General features: G+C 44.1%; 1 protein-coding gene across 2 annotated transcripts in view; it reads right to left on the reverse strand.

Annotated features, from left to right (window-relative positions):
- Positions 1-18730, reverse strand: part of LOC137650062 (protein CIP2A-like) — a 309476-nt gene that overhangs the window by 162944 nt on the left and 127802 nt on the right. The gene's annotated exons all lie outside the window — the stretch shown is intronic.

Raw genomic sequence — 18730 nt, forward strand, 5'->3', positions numbered from 1 at the left:
AACATATTGGCGTTGATGTAATATTCGCCATGAAGATATTTCTAATAAGTTAAGAAATGATAAAAAAAATATGCCATACGTATGTACGCCATATTTTGATACGGTAGGTAGCGGCACTTTCAGATCAGCTGATCATAACCAAAGGTAAACAAAATTTTCAGTACTCGATTGTAAAATGCTTCCAAAATTGATAAATAGAATAGAAAAATGCATTTATAGAGCATATGATATCCTATGAAACAAGAAAATGTATTAATGATACTGTAAGAAAATATTGACAAAATATGATCCAGATGATTGCCGAATCATAATGTATCAAAATAAATCTACGGAAACTTCACTTTTCTAGTTCAACATATGGCGAACTCGACTTACGACTCATCTCTCGGTCCCTATCTCGGTCGTAAGTCGGTGACTACCTGTGTGTAAATATATATATATATATATATATATATATATATATATATATATATATATATATATATATATACACATATATATATACAGACATATATATATATATATATATATATATATATATATATATATATATATATATATACATATATATATATATACAGTGAGCCCTCGTTTATCGCGGTAGATAGGTTCCAGACCCGACCGTGATAGGTGAAAATCCGCGAAGTAGTGACACCATATTTACGTATTTATTTAACATGTATATTCAGACTTTTAAAACCTTCCCTTGTACGTAGTACTGTTAACAAACTACCCTTTATTGTACAGAACACTTAATGCATGTACTGCAGTACCCTAAACTAAAACAGGCACAAATATTAAAGGCGATTTCATATCATGCATTTCCTAAACACGCCAAAAAAACGGATTTTGAGCGAGGCGAAAAATCTATTTTTGGGTGAGATAGCCATGGCGTCCTGATGGAAGGTTCCTTTTTGGTAGCTTCCTTGGGTAAATAACTACTAAGATATTCCCAGAGAATTTAACCACAGGTTATCACAGAATTCTAACTTCTGGAGCGAGTATCCTAAAGGTTTCCCTTTTAAGACATCGTATATCAACAGGGGACGCATGTATTAACGCGCCACATAGCTATCTACACCCCGAACAGAGTTAATGCTTCGGTGTGTAAGGGCGGAGAATAGCTGGGAGCCGTTCCATAGCTAATCTCATCCGTGGCTACTTTTGGTACTCGAGACGTAAACAAACGGGCGCCATTGCTAAAATGACGTCACGTCCGTCTTCATCCTGAAGCCAGTTGCTTGCCGATCACCATGATACAGCAGAGCAGGGTGGGACCTAAAAACTGGACGAAGTAGCAGGGAGGGTCCATCAGGACGCCATGGCTATCTCACCCATCCGTTTTTTGGGCTCAAGCCATGGCGTCCTGATGGAAGAATACCAGAGAATCAATGTATCGTGGTAGATTTTCCCCTATTGGGTAAGCGCCAAGGGCTTTGAACAATGTAGCATAGTAATCTTAATAAAAGAAACGTATGGAAAAATCTTCCTGCCCCCCTTGGCAGTGAATTTCCCACGGCCATGCCGAGATCAAAGTGGTTATCGAAGGGCTATTCACCTTGCTAGAAGAACCTGAATAACTTGGAGACGAGACTGAATGGTTGGCATTCGTATCGGAACATTCTTTACGGCAGACAAGTGGTGGTTAGGCACTGTGTGCTAAGAAGGTTAGTTTCGTCTCTAGGATATGAAGAGTAAGTATTCGTATTGGAATATTACATTGTAGGAGTGAATATATACTAAGGGTTAGGATCTTAGTATCTCCATGAACCATAGGGAAGGGGATAATAAAACTATGACAGGCATATATTTCATAGTATAAATAGGAGCGGATTGAGACGCACAAGTAATAAAATAGGAATTTTGTTTCACAATTGCAGAAAATTTAAAATAAATTACAGCAATAAGTAAAGTTAATTTACAGTGAATTATAATGTACATAGTAATAAAGACTTGCTCTTGAATCTGAAAGGAAATTTCAAATTTATTAGTAGGCACTCGTTCTCGAGGAACGTCAGTCTTTAATTAAAACACATCATGCTCTAGGCATGCAGCGCTTGTGTGACGACTATGACATTTCACCTGGGATAAGAACAGTTATAAGAAAGCACTAAGTGTTTTCGACATCACTACGTATCGCTCGAGGGTCAACATAGGCACCCGAAGAGTTAGAGTCCCAAGTAACTCGCTGTTCTATGCAGAGTTAGATGCAGGTTTCATAACACTACCTGCGGCTACCACAAAATGTTTGACTTCGTGCACTTGTTTCGCATAATGTTTGAAGAAAACACGCGAGGACTTCCAGCCTGTAAAGCTTTTAAGGCTTTCGAAGTCCATACTCTGAAAGAAATTCAGAGACGATGCAACTTTTCTAGGATCGTGACCGGCGGGTGTACTGTCAGGATCCGCTCTGCGAATGAAGTAGGTGATTTTCGCTCTTAGTTGTTTCAGTGACAGGTCGCTGCCCGATGTTTCTCCTTTGAAGAGTTGGCCTCCACCAAAGTTCGAAGTTCTGCGAAGATAGACCTTGAGGCTCTCTACTGGGCATAGAGAGGCATCTTCCTTCAGGGGGCATATTCTCCAGGGGCCCCATCTTTTGGTGGGTAATTCGTTTTTGGCGAGAAACGTCGGATCCGGGGAGAGGGTAATGTCTCCTGAATCAGTAAACAGGATATGACCCTCTTCTCTTGACAATGCCACTATTTCGCTGACTCGGGCTCCTGAGGCAAGAGCAAAGAGAAATATAACTTTCTGAGTCAGATCCTTGAGAGGGCATGAATCATTATCCAAGTTGGAGGCGAAATGGAGCACCTTGTCCAATGACCAGGAGATCGGTTTCGGTGGGGGTGCTGGGCGTAGACGAGCGCATGCTTTCGGCAGTTTATTGAAGATGTCGCTGGACAGATCAATTTGGAAGACATACAATAGTGGTCTAGTCAAGGCCGATTTGCAAGTCGAAATCGTATTGGCTGCTAATCCCTGTCCATGAAGGTGAATGAAGAAGGACATGCAGAAATCAATTGTGATTTCCTTAGGATTTTTTGTCTTGACGAAAGAGACCCATTTTCTCCAAGATGATTCGTATTGCCGTCTTGTGGATTCGGTCTTGTATTCCTCGAGGAAGTCTAGACTTTTCTTCAAGATCCCAAACCTCTTCTTTGCGGCTAGGGAGAGAAAATCATGAGATGAAGGTCCTTGATTTTCGATGATGAAGCGAAGACAGTCGACTTCTGTACTTGTTGGGAGAGAACTGGGCCCGGGAGAGGGATCAGCTTGGGCTGCAGCTCCAGGACCAGGGGGTACCAGTTGCCCCGGGGCCACTTGGGAGCCACTAGGGCCGCTGTCCCTTTGAAGGTTCTCAGCTTGGAGAGGACTTTCAGCAGAAGGTTGGTGGGAGGGAACAGGTAGATCTTGGACCACCTGTTCCAGTCCAGTGACATGGCATCCACTGCTTCTGCCTTGGGGTCCTCGTACGGGGCCACGTACCGAGGAAGTTGATTGTTGTCGCTCGTTGCGAAGAGATCTATCTGAAGTTCTGGGACTTGGTGAGAGATGAAGGAGAATGATCTTGCGTCTAGAGACCATTCCGACTCTATCGGGCTTGTCCGAGATAGAGCATCCGCTGTCACGTTGCGGAATCCTTGTAGGTGAACTGCAGACAGGTGCCATTTCTTCTTCTCTGCCAGACGGAAGATTGGAAGAAGCACCTGATTTATCTGGGGCGATCTTGAGCCTTGGCGATTGAGACATCGAACTACCACCGAGTTGTCTAGGGTTAGACGAATATGGATCGAGGGAGGCGGGGAGAGTTTCTTCAGAGTTAGAAGGACCGCCATGGCCTCCAAGATGTTGATGTGAAACGTCTTGAACAGGGGAGACCATGTGCCTTGAGCCTGTTTTTGGTGGGAGTGACCTCCCCAACCCTCCAGCGAAGCGTCCGTGTGGATGTTGAGTGATGGAGGTGGGTGTTGAAGAGGAATGGACCTTTTCAGGGCCTTTGCTTCCGACCACGGCTTGAGGAGAAGTCGAAGTCTGTTTGGGAGCCGTCTCTTGAGGTCTCTTCGAGCGATGGATGCAGAACGTCTCCAGACTCCCGCGGCATCCTTTAGCTGTGCACGAAGCACTGGGTTTGTTACTGAGGCGAACTGTAGAGAGCCTAGAACTCGTTCCTGCTGGCGTCTTGAGATCCGCTTGGATTTCAGTAGTCGTTTGACAGACCCTGCTATTTCCTTCCTTTTCTTCTGGGGAATGGAAAGGCGGTGTGACTGAAGGTTCCATTGGATTCCTAACCATTGGAACTTCTGAGCTGGAGAGAGGCGAGATTTCTTCACGTTTATCTTGAATCCCAGGTGTTCTAGGTACTGGGTGACTTTGCTGCAGGATTTTAAACAATCCTCGGGCGATGGAGCCCAGACTAGCCAATCGTCGAGGTAGGCCATCACCTGGACGTCTCGGAGGCGGAGCTGTTGTACTATGGCGTCCGCCAGCTTTGTGAAGATCCGAGGGGCCACATTGAGGCCGAAGGGCATGGCCCTGAAGGCGTAGCTTTTCCTTTGGAGTCGAAATCCTAGGTAGGAGGAAGCGTGATGGTTCATTGGAACGTGCCAGTAGGCATCCGCCAGGTCTATGGAGACCGTGTAAGAACCTCGAGGCAGAAGGGTCCTTATCTGTTGAAGAGTCAGCATCTTGAACTTGTCGTTCGCTATGAACTTGTTGCGGGGGGATAAGTCCAGAATGACTCTGAGTTTGTCGGAGTCTTTCTTGGGGACACAAAACAGTCTCCCTTGGAACCTGGTGGACTTTACCTTCCTTATCACCTTCTTGTTCAAGAGATCTAGGACATATTCTTCCAGAAGGGGGGTTGATTGTTGGAAGAATTGCTGGAAGGTTGGGGGTGGTTGAGTCCAACTCCAGCCTAGACCCTTCTTGACGATGCTGTGTGCCCAGGGATCGAAGGTCCAACGATCCTGGAATTGGCGGAGTCTTCCTCCCACCGGAAGCACTTCAGTGCTTCTGGTGTCCCGAGGGCTTACTGCCTCGGCCGCTAGCTCCCTTTCCTCCTCTGCCTCTGGAGGGACGGCGAGACGCGTCTCTGCCTGCACCTCTGCTTGAGCCTCTACCTTTGGGACGAAAGGTAGTCGTCTGTTGCTCGAAAGCAGGGGTGAAAACCGGTGACTGTGACAAGACCGGTTGGGTGACCAGCTGAAAGGTCTGCTGTGGCTGAGCTGCCACTTGGGGAGTAGCGGGTCCCGGAAACTGTCGTCTTGGTTGACGCTGCTGGGGTTTCTGTTTGGAGGATTTCCTCTTAGGTTGAGGTCCGTCGTCCTGAGAGGATTTCCTCTTTTTTGACATGCCCCACTTGTGGAGAAGGTTCCTATTCTCCGTGGCGGCTTTGTCGGTGATCTCCTTCACAAGGTCAGAAGGAAAGAGGTGTTTACCCCAGATGGAGGAAATCAGCCTCCGGGGTTCGTGTTTCACAGTGGCACCTGCGAACACGAATTCACGACAGGCTCTCCGAGCCTTCATGAAGTGGTACATATCCTTCACCAGGGTTGCCATGTGGGATTTGACGAGTACCATGTAGTGGTCTGGTACTCTGGTGTCACAGGCCATGCTATCAAGTTGGACCTGGTGGGACATGGATGCTGCGAGCCTCTCCTTCGTATCTTGTTCCCGACGAAGGAGGTGATCGTTGAGTTTCGGGAGGTCTTCATTAAACTGACGTCCGGCGACGTCAGGATCTAGCTTTCCCACCACGAAAGTATGCTGGATGTCCTTCCAGTGTCGAGCGTCGGGGGGAGTCACTATGGAGAAGGGTCTGCACTCCTCCAGTGCAGGGCAGGCTTTTCCCTCTTCCACAGCCTTGAGGCACGCAGCGAAGGCCTTTTCCATGAATGGAAGGACTACATCGTCGGGTGCGACGTAGGTAGGGTGCTTCTTGCTCAGGGCCGGAAGCTTAGAGCAGGTAAAACCCCTACTTTTAAACGTATTGGCTAGCATAGCCTGGGCCTTCGCGAGATCGAACACTATCTCCTCCTTTGGTTCGGTCTCTTCTTTAGAGGCAGGTTCAGAACGAAGCCGGACGTAACAGTCCGGGTAGGACTCGAAGTTTGGGAAGAACTCCACGTCTTCCAGGGGGACCGTGCCAATCTTGTCGCTGACGAAGATCCTGCCGGTCACGATAACCATATGCTCAGCATACCTCCATGGGTTGGCATGTGAGCAAGCGGGGAGATCCTTAACCGAGATCTTCTTCGGTTCTTTGGATCCTATCATGGACCTGATGAACTCCTGATTTTCTTTCAGCCTGTCGTCCATGATGGCTTTGATCATCCGGAACATCTCTTGGGCGGATGGCATGGGTTCCGGGGTAGCGGAGGTAGACGGGAGAGACACTTCCGTCGGTGTAGAAGTAGGGGCGGTGATGGAAGGAGGAGCGAACTCTTGCTTCGACTCGGTGTATTCCACCTGGTCCTCATCATCTTCAGCACCTTGAGCCATAAGGGTCTTCTCCGTGCCCTCCGAAATATCCGACATGTGTTCGTCGTCCTCGGAATCCAGGTGGCACTCGTGCATGGACTGGGCCATGACTACGTCTGGTTCCACCGTAATTTGGACAGTGGGGATCAAATCCTTGGGCACCACAGAATCAGGGGAGGCCTTTGGGAACAAAAGGGACCTCATTTCTTCAGTGGCCAGGTACGGTCCGGTGGCATTCTTCTGGAAGCCACGCACCCACTTGCGTAGCTTATCCCGAGAAGTGTCCCTGACCTCCGCTGAGGGAGGGTTATGGAAGGCATCAACTAGGTGAGCCTGGCAGACCGTACAGTTCAGCGGGTCCCAGAATTTCAAATCCGCTTTCTTGTTAGCACAAGGGGCGTGAGTCCTGCAAGCCGTATGCCCGTAGAAGTGCGGGCGTTTCACAGCGCAGAAGTCGAAGTCACACTTCATCTGCTCCTCCTGTGGAAGAAAGAGAAAATGAGTATGGGGGGAGTCATAAGAATGGCTCTTAAACTAAGTTAATATTAATAATTAATTTTAACTTGATAAAGGTGTGATGCACAGAGGATTGAGATAGGAAAGAAACATACTCCGTGCATCCCGCCCGGCTGGTTACCGTAAGCTTCATCCTTGGATAATCTGAGGTGGCCGAAGGCGCAGGATAGAATTCCAGTAGAAGTCCATAGGGCAAATGGAATTCCATGGGAATTGTCAAGGATAAGGTTGCGACTGAGGCCACTCAGTCCCAAATTAGGGGGCTAAAGGATCCCAAAGGGTAACTGCTTCCGGCAACCAGCCGCGCTAAGATACACGCAGCATGCTGGAAATCTGTAGAATGCAAAAAGACAGCATGATTACCAGTAGAACAGTACTAAGGTACTGATCCATTAACGTAAACAAGCCATCTGGTTGCAGTGTAGGGCTATCAGTATTAGATGATAGCTAGTAGAAGGGGGTGCAAGTCGTCTTGACGCCTCCGGAAGGTTCCGGCAGACCTCCGGCACGCCGGAGGCCGCTCCAGCAGAGTTTCTGGCGTTAGGACAGACAATATAAAAGTCAAGAGTAATACTAGGGTGGCGGCCGCCGGCACAGAGGCGGCACGCCGGCAGAGGGAGCGGCGGCTCCGGCAGCCGGATTGGTGACAGGAACAAGGATGGTTATAGCAGAACCGGGTTGCCGGCAGTGGATGCCGGCACTCCGGGGGCCGGCCGGCGGGCGGACGACCAAGCTATGAGGAAGGGGTAGAGCCATCGGCTGGAAGCCGGCGGCAGGCGGCAGTCCCCCGGCACACGGAGGACTGGCGGCCACGGGGATATGGGGTGAGTCACCAAGGTAGGAGGTGGGTATCGCCGACAGTGGAGGCGGCAAGGGACCGGCACCCGGATAGTGAAAGAGACAGAGGGAGGGATGTAGGGGGTCCAGCCATGGACTCCCAGACATCCCCCCTGAGAGGGTGTACCCATGATAGAGGCTGACTCTATCACCCAGAAGCAGGGGCCGCAGAGGACCAGGAGCTAGGGTAGCCCAAGGGAGGGCTAGGGGACACCCAAAGGGGGGGGGGGGGGTGAGACCCCTGCATACAGAACACATCCAGTGGCTAACCCCATAGGACACTATGAAGGGTATATGTACCAGAGCGGACTGTACACAGAAGCTCAATGTAGCCCTATCACTCCACCCTAAGGAGGAGTTGTAGGACAGGGGACAGATGGGTATAGACTAACCTAAGTATAGGCTAGGCTATACAAGAGATAGGTGGGGAGGGGAGAAGAGAAGGGTCTTCCATGGAAGGGGTTCTGTACCAGAGCGGCCACTAAGGAAGGGAGGACACTCCCTAACCTAAGGTAAGGCAGCCTGACTGAAACGGTGCATGGGTACAGTTTCAGCAAGGAACAGAATAACCCTTCCAAAACCTAACCTAGAGCAGGGATGTACGTCCTGAACTAGGAAGGATAGAAGACATATCGCTATCGCAGGAAAGTCGTAGACTTAGTCCTAGCAATAGAGGAAAGACTAGCCGTTCCTCACTCTCAGGCGCAACCCTAAGGGGGGGTCATTCCCTTAGGGAGGACAGAGAGGCGATAACATACTCTGATAAGAGCTTGATCCCCTTACGTGGTATAGTCCGTGGGCTGAGGGGGCTCACCTTGCACCCCCCCTTAAAATTGACAAAAGTGCATTTAGGTTGTAGCTTTTGATCCATATTTTCATTTTTTTAATGTTCCCATTGAAAAAATAGGGACGCACTACCACTACTGGGCCACTTTCTTCGATGACATCATCGAATTTTGCTGCTGCCAATATTGGGGTAGGAGAAACCTAATTAGACATAACTCCGGACTGAATGGTCAGAGAAAGATAAATAACATATCAAAATGTTTGCTTTGGGCCTCCCTAACAGATAAAATAGACAATTTGTAATTATGTTTAATAATTAGGTCACCAGAGGTCAAAAGGTCACCAAATTTGGGGTCAAGTGAAAATTTTAGGCACCTCCATAAATGTAACCCCAGGACCAGCCAGACCAATATCTAATGACTTTTTCTGCCTTATTTCATCTCTAGAGACCTCAAGAAATAGAATGATACCCATTAAGTGTACTTATTGGCCAAATCATGGAAATGAGATGTTATGTAAAAAAGTCAATTTTCAAATTAGTCGTTTTTAAGCCTCAAAATCGTAAAAACTGATAAAGCTCCTAACTCTTCTTACAGAGGGGCTACGGAAATTATTTTGGTGTGTTTTCTCAGGTTTTGGGGTCAGAGAATCCAAAAAAAGCATTCTCAACAATGTCAACTAATTACATCATGCTAAAATTCAAGATGGCCGCCACTCTGGACGCCGTAATTTTGACTTAGCTATAACTCCTCCATGAATGCAGTAAGAGAGATAATATTCGTGTCCTCACCCAGGTTCTTGAGATCACAGCATCCAATAAAGGCAGTCTCAACAAGTTTGTTAGTGAATTTGGGGAAAGTCACATAAATCAACAACAGAAATGCTTTATTTGAAGGTTACGAAAATCATGAATGAAATAAATAAAACTGTACATTAATGTACAATATACTCATATGATGCAAGACCTCATTGGGAAAATTCACACTGTGTTGCTTTGGACTACAGGAAAAAGTCAACCTATGCAAGGTATAAAGTTTGATAGTTTACTTGGGTACCTTTGGGTCCACTTTTGATTAATGGAAAGGCAAATATTGGAAATATCTTGTGATACAAGGGAGGTCCTTGGTCCTTCGACCCTGAAATCTACCATCTTGTTACTTGAAACTTTCTTAGTCCAAGTCAGACCCACTATCATCCCTTTCATAGTCATCATCAAAATTTCCTTCACTTTCATTGTTTTCATCTAGGCTTTCATCATCAGACGTCTCATCATCGTCCATCGTCTCAAGTATATCAGCCATACTTGTAGGAAGTGCAGTTCCCTTGAACCAACAGGGATCTAGATTTCCATCCTTCATTATCCAACTATGATCCACAGCTGGATGAGGGACTTGACCTCAGGTTTGGGATAATGGGCACGCTTCCATATAGCAACCTGATAGTTCACCTCCTGATATGCTCATTTAGACACTCTTGGTGGCTGAAGAGATGAAAGATCAACATTCTTCTTTGAATCCAGCGACTGCCCACTGCACTTTAACTCGAGTATTTGGTATCGAAGCTGGTCAACTTCCTTTGACTTAGTTTTGGTAGAATACATGGTGCAGGTGAAATCCCCAAGAGCAAGGAATATTTCATCGGTTACCTCCCATGACTCCCTTAGGCAACTGAAGACTTCTTGGTACTTTGGGCATTTCTTTAAAACTCGCAGCGGTTTTAACTTGACAATTCCTTTAAAGGAACTGGTCATATCGCATCTACTGAATGCATGCAGACCAAGGAAAGCAGACCAAGGAGAGAGGCACAGTAAGTTGGTGTGAACCCTTTCAATAGTTCTGTGACATCTATGAATCGCCTTCTATTCCCAGTGCCAGTATCAAAAAGGAGTTGCACACCTAAGTTTGGAGCATAATACAGAAGTATGAAGAATATGTCACTGTCTGGACTTCGAACCCGAACAGATTTGTATCTTTTATCCTTGGCATAGGTTGAATAGAGAATGACACGTAAATCATTCTCTTCCTGGGTTGAGTCAAGAGATTAAATTTGAAATGCAGTGATCTTCTCATTGTCTGTCCTGAGTTCGTACGCCTTGCCCTTACAAACTAAGATAAGCTTCTTCTTCTCTACCTTCGGTATATTCTCCTCCGTGCACCAAACCCTCAAGAGTAATTCAATGAGCTGAGTTTTATTGTCGTCATTTCTCAAGATCTCTTTCCAGTTATCTGGTCGCCTTGTGTTTTCTCCACTAACCAAACTTTTTTCTCCTGAGCCAAGATTTGATCTCTCCATGAATTTTATTGAATTGGGCATGTAAGTGTCAGTGCTGAAAATCACGCTGGATTTCCCAGATGTAGAGACTGACAAGATGTTTTAATATATCTGTTTGAATGTTTTTGGCATTTCCTTCATTGAGTGAAACACAGTATTTCCATCTTCTACACTCATGGTATCTTTGTCAGGAGGAATAGCGGAATCATTCGTGTCTTTCACTAAGTGGTGGAATGCCTTGCTCTTGTCTGTCTTCAGAAGATACCCATCTGGTGTCTCAAGTGATGATGGCACAGGCATGAGTGGGTATCGTAGAAGTTCTAGGACATCCAATTTGTGATTTTGAGACTTGACCAACAACTTGAATGTGACATTCCCCTGCTGTTTGTATTCCACTGTTTTGTTACTTGATGTTTTCACAAGTGTTTTCTTGCCAATGACAGCTTAAGTCTTCAGCCTCTGTTTGGGAATGGAGCAAAGAAGTCATCATTCTTCTTCAATCTCTTTGTAATGAATGCGTTCTTTGCTTGATCTTCCTAGCGGCTTTCTCACTCTTCTGGATCTGTGATGAACGGGTATCACGATGCTTGCTGTCTCTGCTGCTTTCACCCCCCATATTCACCATCTGTAGCATCACCTCTAGGTACCTTGTATACTTGTAGAAGTGCAGTTCCATTAAACCAACAGGGTTCTAGATTTCCATCCTTCATTATCCAACCATGATCCACAGCTGGATGAGGGACCTTAGGTTTGGGATAATAGGCACGTTTCCATATCGCAACTTAATAGTTCACCTCCTGATATGCTCATTTAAACACTCGGTTTACATGCCCAATTCAATAAAATTCCTGGAGAGATCAAATCTTGGCTCAGGAGAAAAAAGTTTGGTTAGTGGAGAAAACACAAGGCGACCAGATAACTGGAAAGAGATCTTGAGAAATGACGACAATAAAACTCAGCTCATTGAATTACTCTTGAGGGTTTGGTGCACGGAGGAGAATATACCGAAGGTAGAGAAGAAGAAGCTTATCTTAGTTTGTAAGGGCAAGGCGTACGAACTCAGGACAGACAATGAGAAGATCACTGCATTTCAAATTTAATCTCTTGACTCAACCCAGGAAGAGAATGATTTACGTGTCATTCTCTATTCAACCTATGCCAAGGATAAAAGATACAAATCTGTTCGGGTTCGAAGTCCAGACAGTGACATATTCTTCATACTTCTGTATTATGCTCCAAACTTAGGTTTGCAACTCCTTTTTGATACTGGCACTGGGAATAGAAGGCGATTCATAGATGTCACAGAACTATTGAAAGGGTTCACACCAACTTACTGTGCCTCTCTCCTTGGTCTGCTTTCCTTGGTCTGCATGCATTCAGTAGATGCGATATGACCAGTTCCTTTAAAGGGATTGTCAAGTTAAAACCGCTGCGAGTTTTACAGAAATGCCCAAAGTACCAAAAAGTCTTCAGTTGCCTAAGGGAATCATGGGAGGTAACCGATGAAATATTCCTTGCTCTTGGGGATTTCACCTGCACCATGTATTCTACCAAAACTAAGACAAAAGAAGTTGACCAGCTTCGATACCAAATACTCGAGTTAAAGTGCAGTGGGCAGTCGCTGGATTCAAAGAAGAATGTTGATCTTTCATCTCTTCAGCCACCAAGAGTGTCTAAATGAGCATATCAGGAGGTGAACTATCAGGTTGCTATTGGAAGCGTGCCCATTATCCCAAACCTGAGGTCAAGTCCCTCATCCAGCTGTGGATCATGGTTGGGTAATGAAGGATGGAAATCTAGATCCCTGTTGGTTCAAGGGAACTGCACTTCCTACAAGTATGGCTGATATACTTGAGACGATGGACGATGATGAGACGTCTGATGATGAAAGCCTAGATGAAAACAATGAAAGTGATGGAAATTTTGATGATGACTATGAAAGGGATGATAGTGGGTCTGACTTGGACTAAGAAAGTTTCAAGTAACAAGATGGTAGATTTCAGGGTCGAAGGACCAAGGACCTCCCTTGTATCACAAGATATTTCCAATAATTGCCTTTCCATTAATCAAAAGTGGACCCAAAGGTACCCAAGTAGACTATCAAACTTTATACCTTGCATAGGTTGACTTTTTCCTGTAGTCCAAAGCAACACAGTGTGAATTTTCCCAATGAGGTCTTGCATCATATGAGTATATTGTACATTCATGTACAGTTTTATTTATTTCATTCATGATTTTCGTAACCATCAAATAAAGCATTTCTGTTGTTGATTTATGTGACTTTCCCCAAATTCACTAACAGACTTGTTGAGACTGCCTTTATTGTATGCTGTGATCTCAAGAACCTGGGTGAGGACACGAATATTATCTCTCTTGCTGCATTCATGGAGGAGTTATAGCCAAGTCAAAATTACGGCGTCCAGAGTGGCGGCCATCTTGAATTTCAGCATGATGTAATTAGTTAATATTGTTGAGAATGCTTTTTTTGGATTCTCTGATCCCAAAACCTGAGAAAACACACCAAAATAATTTCCGAAGCCCCTCTCTAAAAAGAGTTAGGAGCTTTATCAGTTTTCACGATTTTGAGGCTAAAAAACGACTAATTTGAAAATTGACTTTTTTACATAACATCTCATTTCCATGATTTGGCCAATAAGTCCACTTAATGGGTATCATTCTATTTCTTGAGGTCTCTAGAGATGAAATAAGGCAGAAAAAGTCATTAGATATTGGTCTGGCTGGTCCTGGGGTTACATTTATGGAGGTGCCTAAAATTTTCACTTGACCCCAAATTTGGTGACCTTTTGACCTCTGGTGACCTAGTTATTAAACATAATTACAAATTGTCTATTTTATCTGTTAGGGAGGCCCAAAGCAAACATTTTGATATGTCATTTATCTTTCTCTGACCATTCAGTCCGGAGTTATGTCTAATTAGGTTTCCCCTACCCCAAAATTGGCAGCAGCAAAATTCGATGATGTCATCGAAGAAAGTGGCCCAGTAGTGGTAGTGCGTCCCTATTTTTTCAATGGGAACATTAAAAAAATGAAAATATGGATCAAAAGCTACAATCTAAATGCACTTTTGTCAATTTTAAGGGGGGGGTGCAAGGTGAGCCCCCTCAGCCCACGGACTAGTAGGGGGAGCAAGGCTACACAGAGGGAATGCCCAAGGGCAGGGGGATGAAGGAAGCATATAGGGGTCCTACATGTAGGTTAGGTTAGGAAGGCACACTAACTAACCTATCCCCTATATGGTCCCTGAAGGCGAAAACACTTGCATCACAGTCAATAGTATTGTAAAATAATGCCACTATCTTCATAAGTAAGCCTAGGATCACTGATAAAATCATGCATGAACACTAATATAGGCGCTCTAGCCTGGGGGCTATAGTAGCCAACTGGTATGGGGTCAATCGATGACCGGTAAAAGCGTCAAAACACGATATAAAAGTTCCTAGCTATGAAGACTAAATAAACTAATATTATCGATTAGTAAATAAGGCCGGAAGCGTTGTTGTGGCTAACTAAATAAGGCATGCAGAACAACAACGACGCCATAAAATGGCGGGTCCGGTAGAGGCACAGCTCTGCCACAAAACAACAAATATCTCGAAAAGTAATATTTACTTTACGGTCAGAGCTTAACTAAACAATACTGGAACCTTGTACTCAACTTTCCAGAAGAAGGCGAGGCCGAAGGTAGCGACATGATAAAGATGCAAGACAATAAAGTTAGCACAGGGAAAATCCGTCTAAGTAAGGCGAGCTACTGTACAAAGGATGAAGACGGACGTGACGTCATTTAAGCAATGGCGCCCGTTTGTTTACGTCTCGAGTACCAAAAGTAGCCACGGATGAGATTAGCTATGGAACGGCTCCCAGCTATTCTCCGCCCTTACACACCGAAGCATTAACTCTGTTCGGGGTGTAGATAGCTATGTGGCGCGTTAATACATGCGTCCCCTGTTGATATACGATGTCTTAAAAGGGAAACCTTTAGGATACTCGCTCCAGAAGTTAGAATTCTGTGATAACCTGTGGTTAAATTCTCTGGGAATATCTTAGTAGTTATTTACCCAAGGAAGCTACCAAAAAGGAACCTTCCATCAGGACGCCATGGCTTGAGCCCAAAAAGCACGATACAAAATGGCAACCAATGTTTTGTTTACATTTATCTCTGATCATAATGAAGAAACAAACGCATTTAGTGTACACATCTGTGTATAGGTTAGTTTTTGTATCGATTATATTGATTATACAGTATGTTGATTTTGTTATTACCAATGTTTTACTTAATTTTCCTTAGGACTTCCAAATGAAATGTTTTTCTTTATGGGCGGCGTCATAAAGTACGCTCCATCTTCGATCGTAAGAAACAAACGAAGGCATTTAACACGCATGATGAAAGTGATAAATAATGATATTACAGTAAAAGCTTTTAGAAAATATGTTATTACAAATATTATTTACCGTATCTATATAAAATCATACATACGTAGCAAAGCAGGAAAACAATTTACGAGAGAGAGAGAGAGAGAGAGAGAGAGAGAGAGAGAGAGAGAGAGAGAGAGAGAGAGAGAGAGAGAGAGAGAGAGATTTTAAACAAAAAAAATAGCCCCATTTCATATAAAATAGGTCATTACAAATATTTTACTTTATCATATTACAGTAGTCTGTATAATACTGTAAAGTTCAGTACAGTATGTTGTTGTTATATTCCTGGCGATGAAATTCTCACGAAACATAAACACAGCATTCGATTACAACAGCTGATTCATTCTCTCTCTCAATCTCTCTCTCTCTTCGTGTTATACAATACTTACATATAGATGAAGAAACTAAAATTAGTTTTCTTAATGTCAATTAAATACGTAACGAAAAAAACTATGCCGAGTCTACATCCATTTCAATCGTAGGTAAAAATACGGCATCCGATTACATCAGCAAACCACTATTTTTTGGGAAACATCATTTTATTCTAGAAAATTGCTACTCTTTAAATAGTTAATTGCACATTAAGAAAGCGTGTACTTTTGTTTTTAAATTTCGGGTGTGTTTTAAAAATCGAGTATTGTTGACTTCTTTTTGTTTTACTTTTGGCTGTGATCAGATCAGCTGACGTCTAGCTGCCGCTCTTGAGAGCGTACGAATACACTGACAAAGTATCGTTTATACCATTTCTTAACTTATTCAAACCATCTATACAGTTGATATTACATATGCACCAATGTGTTATAACCTATCAAATTTTTTTGTTTATTACATTTAAAACACAAACACACTCACTCTCTCTCTCTCTGTGGGCTACTTTTCACTACCTCCCATTCCTTACCTCTCTCTATCTCTCTAACAAATGATATCTTTGTTGCTCCTCAAAGTTTCATTTATCGCCTCCTGGCTAGTACGGTGGTAACGTGTTTGCCTCGCATTCGTGTGGCAAGAGATCGATCCCCGCCCAAGGCCGTGAGTTTAAGCTGTTTACTGGGGAGGCTACTGCTGTGGTAGGGCACCACAGTGGGGGGTTGGGCTTGCCCGGCTGACGTTCTGGTGAGCATCTATTCTGATGGGACTGGAACTGAAACCAGACTAAGAAGATACTTTAAGATATTGAAAATCAATCATGATTCAATTTTCCTTACTTTCTCCAATCTCGCACCATCGGTCACATCGCGGTATTTTCGAAATTTCCGGAAAATCCGCGATATATGTATATACATGCGTTATGAAAAAAATCAGCAAAGTGGTGAATCCGCAATGGTCGAACCCCGAAGTAGCGAGGGATCACTGTATATATATATATTTATTTATATATATATATATATATATATATATATATATATATATACTATATATATATATAATATATATATATATATATATATATATATATATATATATATATATATGTTGAGGCGAAGCGAAAAACCTATTTTTGGGTGAGATAGCCATGTCGTCCTGATGGAAGGTTCCTATTGGTATCTTTCTAACGGATATTTGGCTACAGTGATATTCCCAGAGAATTAACCTTTAGGTCTCCAGAATTCTAACTCCTGGCGCAAATATCCTTCAAATTTCACTTAAGGATATCGCATAATATCAGAGGACGTATATCTTGACACAGCACATAGCAATCTTCACCCCAAATAGCATTTTTGTTTCGAGGGGGAAGAGTGGCGAAAATAGGAGAGCTGTTATCAAGGTTATCCTTCCTCCAGTACTACTAAGAGTATCCAAGATGGCCCTCATTCCTTATAGCATTGAGCATGGTGCTACAGATATAGTAGTTTTCGGGAGGGATCTTGCCTATGCCTTTTCTATGGAAAAGGAGGGCGGGTCCATCAGGACGACATGGCAAACTCACCAAAAAATAGATTATTCGCTTCGCTTCAAAATTCGTTTTTTGGGCTCAAGCCATGTCGTCCTAATGGAAGTTTACCAGAGAATTACTAGAAAGTACTGTATCTGTGGATTTTCATAAGTGCCTTAACCTTGGGACAAATTTTTCTATGGTCATCCAGACCATTGAAACATATGACGTTACCGTTATACGTCATTACCAGTATTCATGGACAATGTTAGGGCTTCCTCCCTCCTGCAGGGAAGAGTCATACTAGACAGTAGAAGAGGGGTCTCAAGGTTTGCATATATTGTATGAACAAACATGAGAATCAACTAGATATATAAAGGTTTCACGGTTTGTATATGTTGGCGGAACAACCAAGTATCAACTATTTCCATAGTTTGTAAGCATACAATAACATGAGGTTTACTTACTTAAATAAGTAAGAGAACTCTGGCCATATTTATTGTGCTAATTGCAGGGTGAAATAAGACACAATTACACTCTAATAGACATTTATTTCGCATAAATGACCATATGGAATAATGAGTAACGTCACGGGCGTTATATGTACAACGTATACAGAAAACGTTTATCTCCCTGAGAGGGAAGAAATGATTGGAGCCACTCGGAAATTTGAAAATTTATTATGCATACACGGCACAAGTGTTATCTGTATAATTCCACACCTGAGATTTTGAACAGTCTTCGTGTCACCATGGTGACACCCACTTAAAAGGTATCGCACTGTCAACACCTTTTCACCCTTATTGATAGTCCTGTACCAACCGTGTTTCACACAATTGTACACAATTCCTTTTGTATATATTATGCTTGTATCTTCGCTCCTCCCTCGCACTAAAACGAACATGAAAATTCCTGTCTGGTTTTTCCTCTGTGATATTGTGTCTGTCTTGTGAACTTGTCATGTCCTGTTGCCTTGAGGTTTTGTATATAAGGAGAGTGTTCCACAACAATATAACTCAGTCGTTTCCAATCTGCCTTTGATTTCACAACTCCTCTCTCGGCCCGTCACATTGGTGACCCCGGAAGTCGACTCGCTCCCACCGCCTTCCACCCCCACCCCCTCGCCCCTTCATCGTTGGTACTATGGCGGACTCTACGGCAGTTGGTGCTGCAGCCGCTCCATTCAAACTTTCATCGTTTGCCAGCGGAGAGGCGTTTGCTTGATTTCAGCGCGCAAAAGTCCAGTTTCGTATCAGGGGCGTGACTCGCTCAACCACCAAAGCGGATTATGTTCTCGCGGCGATACCCGAGGACACCTTCCCAGAAATATCCGACTGGCTTTGTGAACAAGGAGACACCCCAATAGCGTATGACGACCTCAAATCATACCTTCTGCAGCAGTACTCGCCGTCGCCAGCCGCCCGTATAGCAAAGCTTTTTCAGCTCTCGCAACAACCGTTGGGGGACCAAAGGGCTTCGCTTGCCCTCAGGGAAATGACAAGTATCGCTCGCCTTCAACCTGCCGCAGAC

Source organism: Palaemon carinicauda, chromosome 11, assembly GCF_036898095.1.
Source record: "Palaemon carinicauda isolate YSFRI2023 chromosome 11, ASM3689809v2, whole genome shotgun sequence".
NCBI classification, from domain to species: Eukaryota; Metazoa; Arthropoda; class Malacostraca; order Decapoda; family Palaemonidae; genus Palaemon; species Palaemon carinicauda.